Below are 14,113 nucleotides of genomic sequence, written 5' to 3' on the forward strand. Positions count from 1 at the left end.
GAGAGAGAGAGAGAGAGAGAGATGCAGAGCGTGTGCAGAGCAGGGGGACACGGGGAACAGTATTAAGAACCGCTGCTTTAGAATATTGATTTTGAAACTTGTGAATCCATTAGAATCATTAGAAGACAGAATCGTGATTCATATATGAATAGATTTTTTTCGTGCATGCCAAGTTTTCTTCCTCTTCTCTAAAGCAGCACAACATGGCCTCACCCCCTTTGCTGCATGTTCCCGAGGGCGGGGTTTATCTGGGTTTGTGACATCACAAACCCGTGAAGTAACTCGTTATAGTCCTTACAAGCCATTTTTGTAGGCATTAAACTGCCATAATTTTAAAAGACGATATCTCCGTTTGCATTTAACTTTCAGCGTCGTAACTTTGGAGATATTGTTTATGCTCAAACAGCAACATTACACACTAAGTACCGTTAAATCGCAATCAACCACCCCTTTAAAAATTGTGCATCTTTTTTTAAACCAACAAATGACACTTGCTTTGTTTTATCTACTGACATTTAGGCATTTTTAAAAGTGGCTTAAGTGTCTCGATACTCTTTGTGGCTGCGATACTTGTTCAGTTTGAAAGAACAACAAAAATAGAAGAAATATAAATGATCAGCAATGCCACAAAAATTATCCTTTATAATAGCTAAACAACAAAAAATAAAAAGTAATTATTATATAATGATTATAGAACATTTAAGCTGTTGACGGGTTAAAGCTTTTATTGAATTGTCCTTGGTTTTTCTTTCTCTCTAGGCGATTATCACTCTTTGCTTTTTCAAGGTAAGTGAAAAATAAAAGAAAACTGAGCCTAACCTGTACATGATTATCATTTGGTTGATTATGTCTAGTATGTGCCACTGCTCCACAAATTCACTCTCTTTCCATTCCCTGATAATAAAGTAATGCTTTAGACGTACACCAAGACTTTTCAGGTCATGTAGAATCAGCTATCTGTGATCCATTTAATTTGTCTTTCATTGCTGCAGCGCACTGTTTTCCTGCGAACTGACAATCCGGAATGTATATCAACTATAAATGTATGTTTTAATGTGGCATATAGCACAATGAGTTTTTACAGCAATTAGCAGATTTTTTTCTAAATGTCCAACAGCAGTTTATGTTTCTGCTGCTCTGTTGTGACTCTTGTTTTCACTTTATTATCAGAAGTTTGACCCAAATGTCCGAATTACTGATTTGTAAAATGTTGGAAACTGTTAATTTAGAGTGTTTGTTATATACAGCAAATGCATTATGCAGAAATACAGGGATTTTGCCTTGTCTCTAGACACAATGGTTCATCTTCATGTACAAAATGGCATTCAACCTTTAACAGAATTTCATATTATGAACAAAATGTCTTTTCAGTTTCTGGGCTCACTGTGCGCAGTCCTTCTGGCCCAGCAGTTGTTCGTCTGGGATCTTCTGGGGTTCTGCCCTGTTATGTTAACAAACGTTTATTAGAGCAAATTCGGAAGGTGGAATGGAGAAGAACAGACTCAGAGACTCTGGTTCATCTGTATCAAGATGGTGAGAGTCGACCAGAGTCCCAGCAGCAGGATTATCATGATAGAGCTCATTTCTTTACTGATCAGATTCAACATGGAAACTTCTCCCTCCGTCTGGACAATCTGAGAGCTGAAGATGAGGGACGATACACCTGTAAAGTTTACAGACAGGAGGATTCTGTGTCCTTAGCCAAGTTAAATTTGGAACTGCGTCTACTTGGTAAGTCAACCCATACAAAAAGTTGTTGTGTGTGTGTGTGTCGGAATGAATTCAGCGATTCACACTTTATGTCCTGTATCATTTTTACCTTTGGGTTTGTGTGTTTGCATGTCTGTGCCAACACATGCCACTGAAATGGCTGTGGCCTCTAGGCTATTGTAGACAAATGAACTACAGTAGTAAACCAAAAAGCTATTACTGTCACAAGGCCGTGGCGGTAAATATAACCTAGTCACAAGTGACACGTTCACTAAATCACCACCAAGTGGCACAAAGGAACGGTTGACACCAATAGTCACTTTTCCACTGCCGGGCCAGTGTGAGCCAGGGCTAACAACAACCTGCCCTTAACATGCCTCCCTTCACTTTAAGTGACTTCACTTTAAATAATTATACATATTAGTTTGATTGCATAACTAATGTGCACTTCTGACACAAATAATTTTTTTTATTTCATTGGTATGCAGGCAAAAATATTGATGCTGGAGTCTTTCTAAAGTCTTCATGTAAGGACCTGCTTCTGTCATGTTCGTTACATTAGAGAACACACTTGTTCAGTTGTGGCTGCTCCATTTATTTGTGATCACGGAAATGCACAAAACAACTCCATTAGTCCATTTAAGTCAAAAGGCGAACACAATAGGAAAATACTGATAAACCCTCATAATATGTTTGCGTCAAATTTCTTTAAAAAGAATGAGCATTTATGTTAATATTCCACAAAATAATATAATCTGAGGATGTTTGAGCACTGCCTCGTCTTACTATACTGTTATCCTTTTAGCCAAAGCAGCAAAGCAATTTATATACCAATGGTTAGCATACATAGCCTTTAGCGTCACATATAATACATTTCTACCGCATTCAATGAATGGAATTTCCATAGGATAGCAAAAGTTATTTCAGATACTTGCTGTTTTAAATGTTTAAAATGCTAATGTCAGCTGGTGTCTTGATGTGAAAACATGGGGAATGAACAGCGGTGCCGACAGTCTCCTAACTCAGATAAACTTGGTCTTTGTTCATGACATGGGGCTTTGGTCCTCAAGCCCCAGTTGACCCGCTTTGGACCAAGGTAATCGGCAGGCCGAAAATGCCTGGCCATTGCCCCCGAGGAAGCCCCAACAAGGCACAATCAAGCCCCAGAAGTGACAGTGGAAACACGACTAGCCCTGGCATGCACTATCATGCCCACTTTTGGCCCGACAGTGAAAGATCGCTTCATCTGGAAAGCGTCTGCTGTGACATCTTTAAGACATCAGTTTTACATACATTCTAAATCATAAACATCTTAAAGATGTCTTCTAAACATCTATTTGACATTGATTGGAAACGTCTCTAAATTTGCTTCTGTGAATATGAATTATTTGAACTACAGTGTTTCCTTAAGTTATCTGCTGGCTGCAACTGTCAAATCTAGCCTATTGGCAAGGCAAAGTTGACTGCTACTTGTGAAAATGTTATTTGATGCGCTCGACTGAGAACTTGTAGAAGTCTGGTTTAAACAGCAAGAAAAAAGGTTGAGTAAACTCTGGCACTGTAAAAATAACCACAATGTTTCTGGATCTGCACTGCTGCTCTGCCTACAGAAATATAGTTAAATGTATGTGAGGTTTAAGACGTTACCTGAAAAGTATCTGAAGTAAGGAAAAAGTAAGGGAAATATTCTCATTGGCTTCATTAACATCCATTTTGGGCTTTTATTGTTACATATCTAAAATCATTATTACGTTTCATTCAGACATAATTTTTTATTTTCTCTCTAGATTCATTTTTCCATCTTTAGATGTTTCTAGTCGTCTGTCCAAATATCATCATGTTCTTTGCTTTTGCCTTGTGGGGTGTTTCTGAAGGTGAGTGTTTCTAATTACTATATGAAGAGTTTATCCCCCGAGGAAGCCCCAACAAGGCACAATCAAGCCCCAGAAGTGACAGTGGAAACACGACTAGCCCTGGCATGCACTATCATGCCCACTTTTGGCCCGACAGTGAAAGATCGCTTCATCTGGAAAGCGTCTGCTGTGACATCTTTAAGACATCAGTTTTACATACATTCTAAATCATAAACATCTTAAAGATGTCTTCTAAACATCTATTTGACATTGATTGGAAACGTCTCTAAATTTGCTTCTGTGAATATGAATTATTTGAACTACAGTGTTTCCTTAAGTTATCTGCTGGCTGCAACTGTCAAATCTAGCCTATTGGCAAGGCAAAGTTGACTGCTACTTGTGAAAATGTTATTTGATGCGCTCGACTGAGAACTTGTAGAAGTCTGGTTTAAACAGCAAGAAAAAAGGTTGAGTAAACTCTGGCACTGTAAAAATAACCACAATGTTTCTGGATCTGCACTGCTGCTCTGCCTACAGAAATATAGTTAAATGTATGTGAGGTTTAAGACGTTACCTGAAAAGTATCTGAAGTAAGGAAAAAGTAAGGGAAATATTCTCATTGGCTTCATTAACATCCATTTTGGGCTTTTATTGTTACATATCTAAAATCATTATTACGTTTCATTCAGACATAATTTTTTATTTTCTCTCTAGATTCATTTTTCCATCTTTAGATGTTTCTAGTCGTCTGTCCAAATATCATCATGTTCTTTGCTTTTGCCTTGTGGGGTGTTTCTGAAGGTGAGTGTTTCTAATTACTATATGAAGAGTTTATTTGCAAAACCAGATAACTCCGTTTTTTAAAATGTTCAAAAATCATGTTTTTTATTATGTTATCATGCTTTTATTGTGTTTCATTGCATTAGTTATCTTTTTTAAAAGTTATTTTTACTTAATCAAAATAACCCAACTGCAGTTTGATTGAGATTAATTGGAATGCACAATGAAAAAACATGATATTTGAAAATGGTCAAAAACGGAAACGATTAGCAATAAGTTGCATATGAACTCTTCATATGATAATATAAATAATATAGCTACTTAATTACAAGAAGTGTGCTCTTGTTTGTAATAAGAAAAAAAGCTTTCGTTGTGTTGCAATGATCATAATCACACTCTTTCAGCCATACACAGTATGCGTTTGTATATCATTGAATTCAAGATATCTGTTTTTGTTTCAGGATCTGTGAATGAGTCAGTTTGTTGTTGTGCTCTTTATTTTCTGAGGCCTCTCATTTTACTCTGGGCTTTTCCATATGTGAACGAGTTCACAGGTATAATTCATTTGATCTGTTTATTAGAGGAGGTCAGAAAACTAATTATAATGTCCAAAGTATTCATTGTGCGAGTGATTTACCAAAAGAAAATTGATTAAAACTTTCATTAAATATTGTTTTAGTGGCATTTGTGTTTCTGTATGTTGATTGTTGTGTGTGATATTGTGATTCTAATCATTAAATACTTTTTCATGTACAGGCAACATTAAAACATGGATTCTGAAATACAGTTATTTAGCAGAATATTTCGTTCTCTCAGTTGTTGTTTATTCAGGTATGCAAAGAAAAATGTCAATCAACTGTCCTTATCATGAACACTTTAAAGTGCACATTAACCGAAAAATTGTTTTATTATGCAGCAAATCTATAACAATAACATGACAAATCACAACATGCAGAAATATTAAGCAGCTCTACATGATACATGATTTATTAGTATGACAGATCCTGTGTGTTAAATGCTGAATCTCTATATGTTTATAGTACTGAATCACTTTTATGATCTTTTAATAACAGTTTGCATAAACTCAATTTAATTTGAAACTAAACTAAATCCAACACTAAAGCAATCCTCAGCATGATTTGTGGTCATGACACACATTTCATTTCAGCAGCACATAGGTCACGGCATCAATATTAGAAATGGACTGAAAATAAACCTCTGAACCTCAGATTATAACAGAGACTATCCATGTAAATTCTAATAAAGCAAGATGATTCTGACCTGTATTTGTATTTTGGCTGTTAATTGACAATATTTTCTTTTTAATCACTTCCTCTCTTTCAGCTCTTTTTGCAAGTGTTTGGGAAAAACTTCTGAATTATTCTGAATTTGACAGAGCTGCGATAACATTCCTGTTTTTAATAATGTTTCTGTGCTGCCTTTGCAAAATCATTTACCGTAAGTATTTCTGTGCGATTCATTCAGTTATCATGTACTTGAATGCTCCTGATAATAATAATATATGTTTGTAAAAGTCCTCTCGGTCACATGCAGATTCACTCAGCTTGCTTTTGTTGTTGATTTTTTTCTTTATTGTTCTGAAACTGAATCAAATCAGATCTTCATTGTTTCTCATTTAGTTTTAGTTACAGAGGTTGGAAAGAGAAGTGAACAGATGAGAAGTGGACAGATAAATACGATAGTTAACATATTTGACTTAGTGGCTGATACGATCTTTGATATTCTGCCTACATTACAATTCATCCTCTTGTTCTTCACTTTTGCATCTGTCAGAGGAGGTGAGTTCATATTTATAAGGATTTGAGTTCATCTGTGTTCATTTTACTCAGATAAACACATTTGAACATGTTCATTCTTCTCTAATGCCATTTTAAAACACTCATTATTCACTGAGACCGATATTCATAAGGATTTGCTGCAATTAGCTGTTAATCTGTTGTTTTATAATATCCAACATTAAAGGGTTAGTTCACCCAAAAATGAAAATTAACCCATGCTTTACTTACCCTCAAGGCATCCCAGGTGTATATGAGTTTCTTCTTTCAGACAAATCCATTTGGAGTAATATGAAACATTTTCCTTGCTCTTCCAAGCGTTAGAAAGGGAGTAGGTGGGTGTTTTTGTTCAACAGTCCAAACATAGTCAAATAAAGCGCGCACATCCATAATAAAACGTGCCTCACGCAGCTCCGGGGCATGAATAAAGGCCTTCTGTAGCGAATCGATGCATTTTTGTCAGAAAAATATCCATATTTAAAACGTTATAAACACTTTTCTCTCACTTCCTGTATCTGACGTGTGTGGAAGCCGTTCTGGCGGATGACGTAGAAGGTATGCGTCGTGCACGCGTGCATCTGAGATATACTAGTCTCATGAGTTTGTTTGCAGGAGCAAAGGAAGCAAAGTTTCCTTACGGCTCGCACGTATGACAGTCAGCAGAAGTGGGAAAAAAATATTTATAACATTTTAAATATGGATATTTTTCTTACAAAAACACATGGATTCGCTACAGAGGCCTTTATTCACCCATCGGAGCCACGTGAGGCACGTTTTATTATGGATGAATGCGCTTTATTTGACTACGTTTGGACTGTTGAACAGAAACACCCACCTACTCCCTTTCTAAAGCTTGGAAGAGCAAGGAAAATTTTTAATATGACTCCGATTGGATTCGTCTGAAACAGAAAGTCATATTCACCTAGGATGCCTTGAGGGTGAGAAAAACATGGACTAATTTTCATTTTTTGGTTGAACTAACCCTTTAATATGATTACTCTCCTGTTTTTTAGGATTCATCATTGTTGTCATTTTACCAGTGTTACAGATGATGACAAATGACAGATGTTTTTTCAGATGGTTTGATAGACTCATGTGTAAGTATCTGATGAATTGTGATATGATCTCTGTTGAACTGCATCAGTTTTATTGATAATCAGTGTTGAGAAAAACATGTTACAGTGGTCTGATGATTTATTCACTGCAATAAAGTGATATCCCGTTTTATCTTTAAATCCTTTCCTTTAAATTCTGCTTTTTCTGACCTTTATCTAAACACAAATGCAGACACACAAACATATCAGTACAGCTTCATTTTCAGGATAGATTTTGGCATGTCATCAAATATTCCGAATGTAATTATTAATATGTTGTTTATTTACAGTTTTTGAGTAACTTCACCACCACTGATGATCAGATGAATAAATGAATAATCATTCACACATCTGCCAATAACAGACCATCTCTCTATCTTTGATGGTTTGAGTTTAATCTCAAGGAGAAATCTCCAGAGAAAAAGCAAACCAGTTTAGATGTTTCTCTGTTTTCCGATATCTGTGTTTCTTTATTCAGTCAGTTTTAACCACTGATCATCTCTGTTTCTGTCAGTATGAAAGTGTTATTCATCAAAGCATTCTCTCACACTCATCTTTTTCAGGTTCACTTTCAGTCAGAAGAACAGTGATGTTAATCATCATAATAGTGATTATTGCAGCGATGATCGGCCTTTACATAATTACACTGGAAAATAAAACAGGTACAGTAACATTAAAAAAAAAATGCTTGGAATGACAGCACATCATTGATCTAGCAAATACAGGTCAAACGATTAATCGCGATTAATCGCATCCAAAATAAAAGTTTTTGTTTACATAATATATCTGTGTGTACTGTGTATATGTATTATGTATATATAAATACACACACATGCATGTATATATATTTAAGAAAAATATGTTATGCTTATATATTAAATATATTTATATATAATATAAAATATAATAATATAAATATATAAATGAATATACATGTAAATATTTTCAATATATATATATATACTGTATATGTGTATTTATATATACTGTACATAATAAATAAACAGTACACATATTGTTACGGGGCTGACAAGACGTGAGACCATGTGCAAGCTTTTATTTAAAGCAGAAGAGGTCAGAAACACAGGCAGGGTTGAACAATGGCAAACAGGTATATGGCGGGCAAGACACAAGAATAATCCTAGGGCTAGCATAGGTGAACGATCGGCGGACAAAAACAAGCTGACAAGACGTGAGACGTGCGGATCCATGTGCAAGCTTTTATTTAAAGTAGAAGAGGTCAGAAACACAGGCAGGGTCGAACAATCGCAAACAGGTATATGGCGGGCAAGACACAAGAATAATCCTAGGGCTAGCGTAGGTCAACGATCGGCAAACAGAATCAAAAGGGCGCGACTAGAGGGATAAATCCAGGAAAACAGGCAAAGATCAGAAACCAAGAATACAGACAGGGCAAGACTAGGCTAGGACTGGGAAACTAACGAGGGCTCTGTAAAGTAGCTATCTCTGCTGGCGATAAGCGCATACAATACTTGGCAGTTTGATAGGAGTCAGATTGAGTGATATATAGTGAATGTGTGATTGGATACAGCTGTGTGCAATCAGTGCTGTGTGCAATCAGTACAATGGATGATGGGATATGTAGTCCGGGATGATATGCAACAGTTTGTGTAGTGCGAGAGTCAATGTAATGGAAAGGGTGACCTCTGATGGCAAACAGACGAAAGTTCATGGACCGGATTCGTGACAGCAGTCAGCTGTCAAATGCTGACTATAATGTTGTACAACTCCCAAGTATGATTTATGAAACATCACTCATTCACACGTATTTCAGAACGTTCGTTACTGTATAAGATACTTTTGAGGCTTGCAGGAGTGTATATCGCCCTTTCCATAATTATAGTACATTTATTTCCCTGTTTTTAAAGCATTATAGGCAAAAATGCTGTCTTTTTTACGTAATAAATGTTAGAAACATTAATATATTATATCATTTTAAATACATTTAAAAGCATTTCTGTATCTCCCATAAAACAAGGATTTTGGCCTGTCTAGCATCAGAGGTCCTGACCATTTTGACAGCATCCAGCAACTAAAATTATACTACAATAAGTTATAATTTTGATATACACCACCATTCAAAAGATTGGGGTCAGTAGGATTTTTTTTTAAGTCTTTAATGCTCATCAATTCTGCATGTATTTGATCAACAAATGCAGTAAAAAGTATGACTGTAAATTATTATTATAATTTAAAATAATTGTTTTCTATTTTAATATTTAAAATGCAATTTAATCCTGTGATGGCAAAACTGAGCCAGTGTCAGTGAATACAAGCACTAATTATTTACCCAAACTTTTGGACAGTAGCATATTCCGATAAATTGATATTTAATTAATTATAGTAAACTACTATTTCAATAACTTTACTGACATTTACATTTGCCCCATACCTGTGCATGCGATTTGTACGTTTTAAACGTTGAAATACGTCTAAATTGTACGTTTTAGCATGACTAAAAACGTACAAAAGTGTACGTTTTGTGCTTGTAAATGTTACGTATTTATACCTACGTATAAACATGAGACCAGGCTGGATATATAGTGAATGTGTGATTGGATACAGCTGTGTGCAATCAGTGCTGTGTGCAATCAGTACAATGGATGATGGGATATGTAGTCCGGGATGATATGCAACAGTTTGTGTAGTGTGAGAGTCAATGTAATGGAAAGGGTGACCTCTGATGGCAAGCAGACGGAAGTTCATGGACCGGATTCGTGACACATATATTACGTAAACAAAAACTTTTATTTTGGATGCGATTAATCGCAATTAATCGTATGACAGCGCTACTTTATAGGTTTATCTTTATAATTGTTTTCATGCTGAAGTTCATTCATTTTTCTTGACCACTGAGCAACAAATCAATCTGACAGTTATAAGTTTAATGGTACACAGCATGTGATACAATATTTACTGCACACAAGTTTCTCTCATCTAAAAGCCCTGTAGATTACTTTACAGTTTCTTTGGCAAATCTCGGGTGTGTGATTTCTTCTCTATAACTGTGAATAAAAAAGATGAGACTGAAATTGCTCAGATTCTTCTGAAGTCATTGATTCCCTCATGGTCATTGCATGAACAAGAACATGGTCAACTAATGTTGCTCATATTTGATCAGAAACAAATGTTCTTTGCTCTTCCTCTTCCTCTTTGTCTCCCACTTCTTTTAGCTCTTTCACCATTAATAGGGTCCAAAGCACATAATCTCCATAATCATAAAAATAGTTTTGCAGAAAACAGTGAGAAAATTGAAGACCAGCTGAACCAGTTACTATGTGTTAGCAAAACTCTTCATAACTGAGGCACTTCAATGAAAAAAAAGTGCTTTATTTCACTCCTTTCATTTCACAGATGCTATTGGATGGGGCTGTGTGACTGTATTTCTGCAGATACTGTGGACGGTTATGAAGTTTACAGGCTATTATGGCTTTATTGCTCAGGGTATAGTATTAATCATCTACTTTGATCACTCAGTCAGTACATGTACAGTTAATGATATTAAACAATGCAGTACTGATAATATTAGGCAGATTTGTGTGTTTCTTTAAAAGAGAGTCAATATTGGGGGGAAAAAACTGTCCCGTGTCTTGTTTTAATTTTAGTTTTTGTTAATTTAATTCCAGATGTGACCTGATCGATCTCATTAGTGCAGTAATTATCAGATCATACATCATAGTTTCACACTGTAACATGATAAAATATGATACATTGATATAAACACAGTACTTTAAAGCAATTTGTGTCGTATGAGCTGTTGAAGAGTGAAGGGCTGGAATCAATCATAAATGAAATACTTAAATCAAGCAAACAAATGATTTTATGTATCTTGTAGAATTATTATTTTTTAAAGTTTTTTGTGTATGTTTATAGTTGTTTTCAATGTGGCCTAATTTTATCTAAATTAATACATTTCTTAAATATTATTCGATTTTTAAACATTTTTGTGTATCTCAAGATAGACTAATGTAGTAGTTTTGTTCATGTTTAATGTCTAAAATTGCATTACAGATTTTCCTCGTGTTGTCACTGTGTATGTGTTTGGATCAGTTGGTGTTGTTTTACTGAATTCTTTTACACTGATGACTGAACTGATACTGAAAACAGGTGAGTGAATGTCATACACTTTTTTTAAACAATATGTGATACAGTTTGAGAGAAATATTTCAGCATTCACAAAGTTTATAGCAAATATGTACTTTAAATATGAATTGATTATGAATTAAATGAATCTGTATTTACCTGTAATAATAACTGTGCTAAAATACTGTTAACATTGCATTCATTTCTCGTAAAACGGTGATGATAATATAAAACATTTTTTTATCCACATGTATTTTTTGTCAGTTAATGGCGCTCGCACAGTGGGAGATCTGAGGTCTGTTGTCTTTCCTTCTGAATGTTTCTTTGTCATTTCTGTGATGATTTCAGGAATATTTCCATCTGGTGAGTATAAATCATAATTGTTTCAATTACAAAACATTACATTACATTTACATCATATGAGCTGGTGTTTCTTTATTTTACATCTCTGAATCATTTGTCTCAAGCTCCATTCAGTAAGTAAGTAAATAAAAAATAAATATAAAACACTGTTAAAGTGTTTAAAGACTGATTCAATCATTTATTTACCACATATTGTGGTGTGTGTTTCTGAACACGCTCATTAATCTCCTAATAATCTGCAATGTTTGTCACAACACTTAAAAATTCCTCTAGACCCTTTTAATGCTAAAATCCTAAAAGCATCTGATGAGTGTCAATGAGAACTGCTCACAGTGAACATGAATGAATCTTTATATTTATTGACTCCCTGGTTCATTCAGATCATTGATTGGACTATATCAGGGATCTTTCAATGTCAGCAAATAAATTCAAAGGTTTCAAATTGAAATGGTTGAAATGTTTTACAGTGTGTTGCACTTGAAAAGAAAAAAAAAACATAAAAAGGAATTACTAATAAATCATTCAAAAAAGGTCCACGTGACAGCAGTTAAGCTATTGAAACCATTTAAGATCTTGGTGAATAAGTAGTTATTTAATTGATCTTTTAGCAGACAATGACTAGAGTCAACAGATCCACTAATATTTACTCTCTCTCTGACCTTACAGGCATCATACAATGCGTGCAGGTTAGTATCATTTTTAAACTGCATTGATTTGAGATTAAAACTGACATGCAACATCAGGAGACTTTTACTTATATTACAAGATTCTCCAAAAGCATGAGGATGTTATATAAATATTATTTAAATTGCATCTCTTGCCCTAAATGCAGAACATAGTGAAGTCTAGACAAACTCCAGCTGACAGATCACAGATCGACTGAAGATCAGGAGAAAAGTCAGCCTGATTCACTCTAATCAGCATGATTTTCTGCAAAAGTGCGTTGGAACAACATGGATTGTAAAAAGCACTGTAAAAATAAATATACAGTCACTGCTCAAAATGACATGTTTCAACACTGATCAAGCTGCGACTGGTATAATGATGTTATTCATTGTTAATAACTTTTTTAATAGATGTAAATATGTAGTACATAGTAGTATGTACTACTACTTTTTAACTCTCTACATATGCAATGTTAATGTTTTTTTTTTTACTAATTGTAGCTGTAATACTTCAGTAATAAAGTTCAGTATTCATCTGTATGTTGTGCTGATGTAGAGCTCAGATGTGGTTTCTTGAGTGTTTTGTCTGATCAGAGAGGAGTTGTACAGTGTTGAGGCCAATGTTTCCTCAGCTCTGTGTTCATGTAGTAATAGATCGATGTGATGAAGGGAAACACAGTGATTCCCTGACTGAACCAACAGCTCTCCTAAAAAAATTAATAAATCCATAGTCAGTAGCGTAGATATGTAGGGGAGAGTGGGGCACATCTTGACAATTTTTGACTTTCTTAGTATGTCTTTATTTCCACATTAATTAAATAAATGTCTAGTACAAATATGTGCTCTTGTTTAATTAATACCATGTATGCTTTTTTTACCCCGAAAGAATGTAATTGAAATGTGGCAACATGACCAATAAAATGGGGCATGTTGTAACATGACCATATAACAGTAGGAAATATTACATGATCTAATAAAAATAATTAAAAAAGTGTAAGACAAACTAAAAAAAGAAAGTAAAATACATTTATTCATAAATTCTGAACATTCAGGTGTTAATTCACCTGTTTATCATGGTTTCCTAATAGATTTAATAATAATTATATATGTGAATTAAATCACTAATGTCATAGAATAACATAATCTAATAGTTCTAGTACAACGTTCCCCTCCTGTGATTTAAACCTGGCTAGTGTTTTCTGCTAGATAATCATTAAATAATCTAACCTTTTAAGGTCCCAATGTAGTCAACATTTTTGCCCTTCAATCTTATCTTTGATCATCAAAATGACATGACGAAGAAGGCTAAACTGAAAGAGAATACAAGCAAAGACACTTGAACTTGATTGATTACAGGAAGTCAAAGGCAATGCACCAATTTAAGGGACCGAGGCGAAGACGGAGGGCTGGCAGAATGGAGTGGCACTGGAAGGGGTGAGGACCAAGGCAGAACCAGAGGGAAGGAGGATGCTGGTGGAGCCAAAGGGGTGGAGGGTTGCGGCACAGCTGGAAGTATGTGGCAAAACCAGGGTGACAAGAGACCAAGGTGGAGCCGGAGGGACGAGGGAGCCTTAAGGATCTCGGTGGAGCCTTAGTGATGGCACAGCTGAGAGAGCGTAGAGCCAACAAGGAGCCTTTCAACCTGTAAAGGTTTACAGCAATAAACATGACAACAAGTACAAGACTTTTCCTGAATACCCTGTTTAAAATTACTGTAGTTCAAGCTCCTGTATTTTTATTTACCTGCT

General features: G+C 35.1%; 1 pseudogene; it reads left to right on the forward strand.

Annotated features, from left to right (window-relative positions):
• LOC107601555 (uncharacterized) overlaps nucleotides 1–12,583 on the forward strand; it is a 22,592-nt pseudogene extending 10,009 nt beyond the window's left edge.
• The last annotated feature ends 1,530 nt before the right edge of the window (nucleotides 12,584–14,113 follow it).

The sequence above is a fragment of the Sinocyclocheilus grahami genome, unplaced genomic scaffold (assembly GCF_001515645.1).
Source record: "Sinocyclocheilus grahami isolate Dianchi unplaced genomic scaffold, SAMN03320097.WGS_v1.1 scaffold307.1, whole genome shotgun sequence".
Lineage (NCBI taxonomy): Eukaryota > Metazoa > Chordata > Actinopteri > Cypriniformes > Cyprinidae > Sinocyclocheilus > Sinocyclocheilus grahami.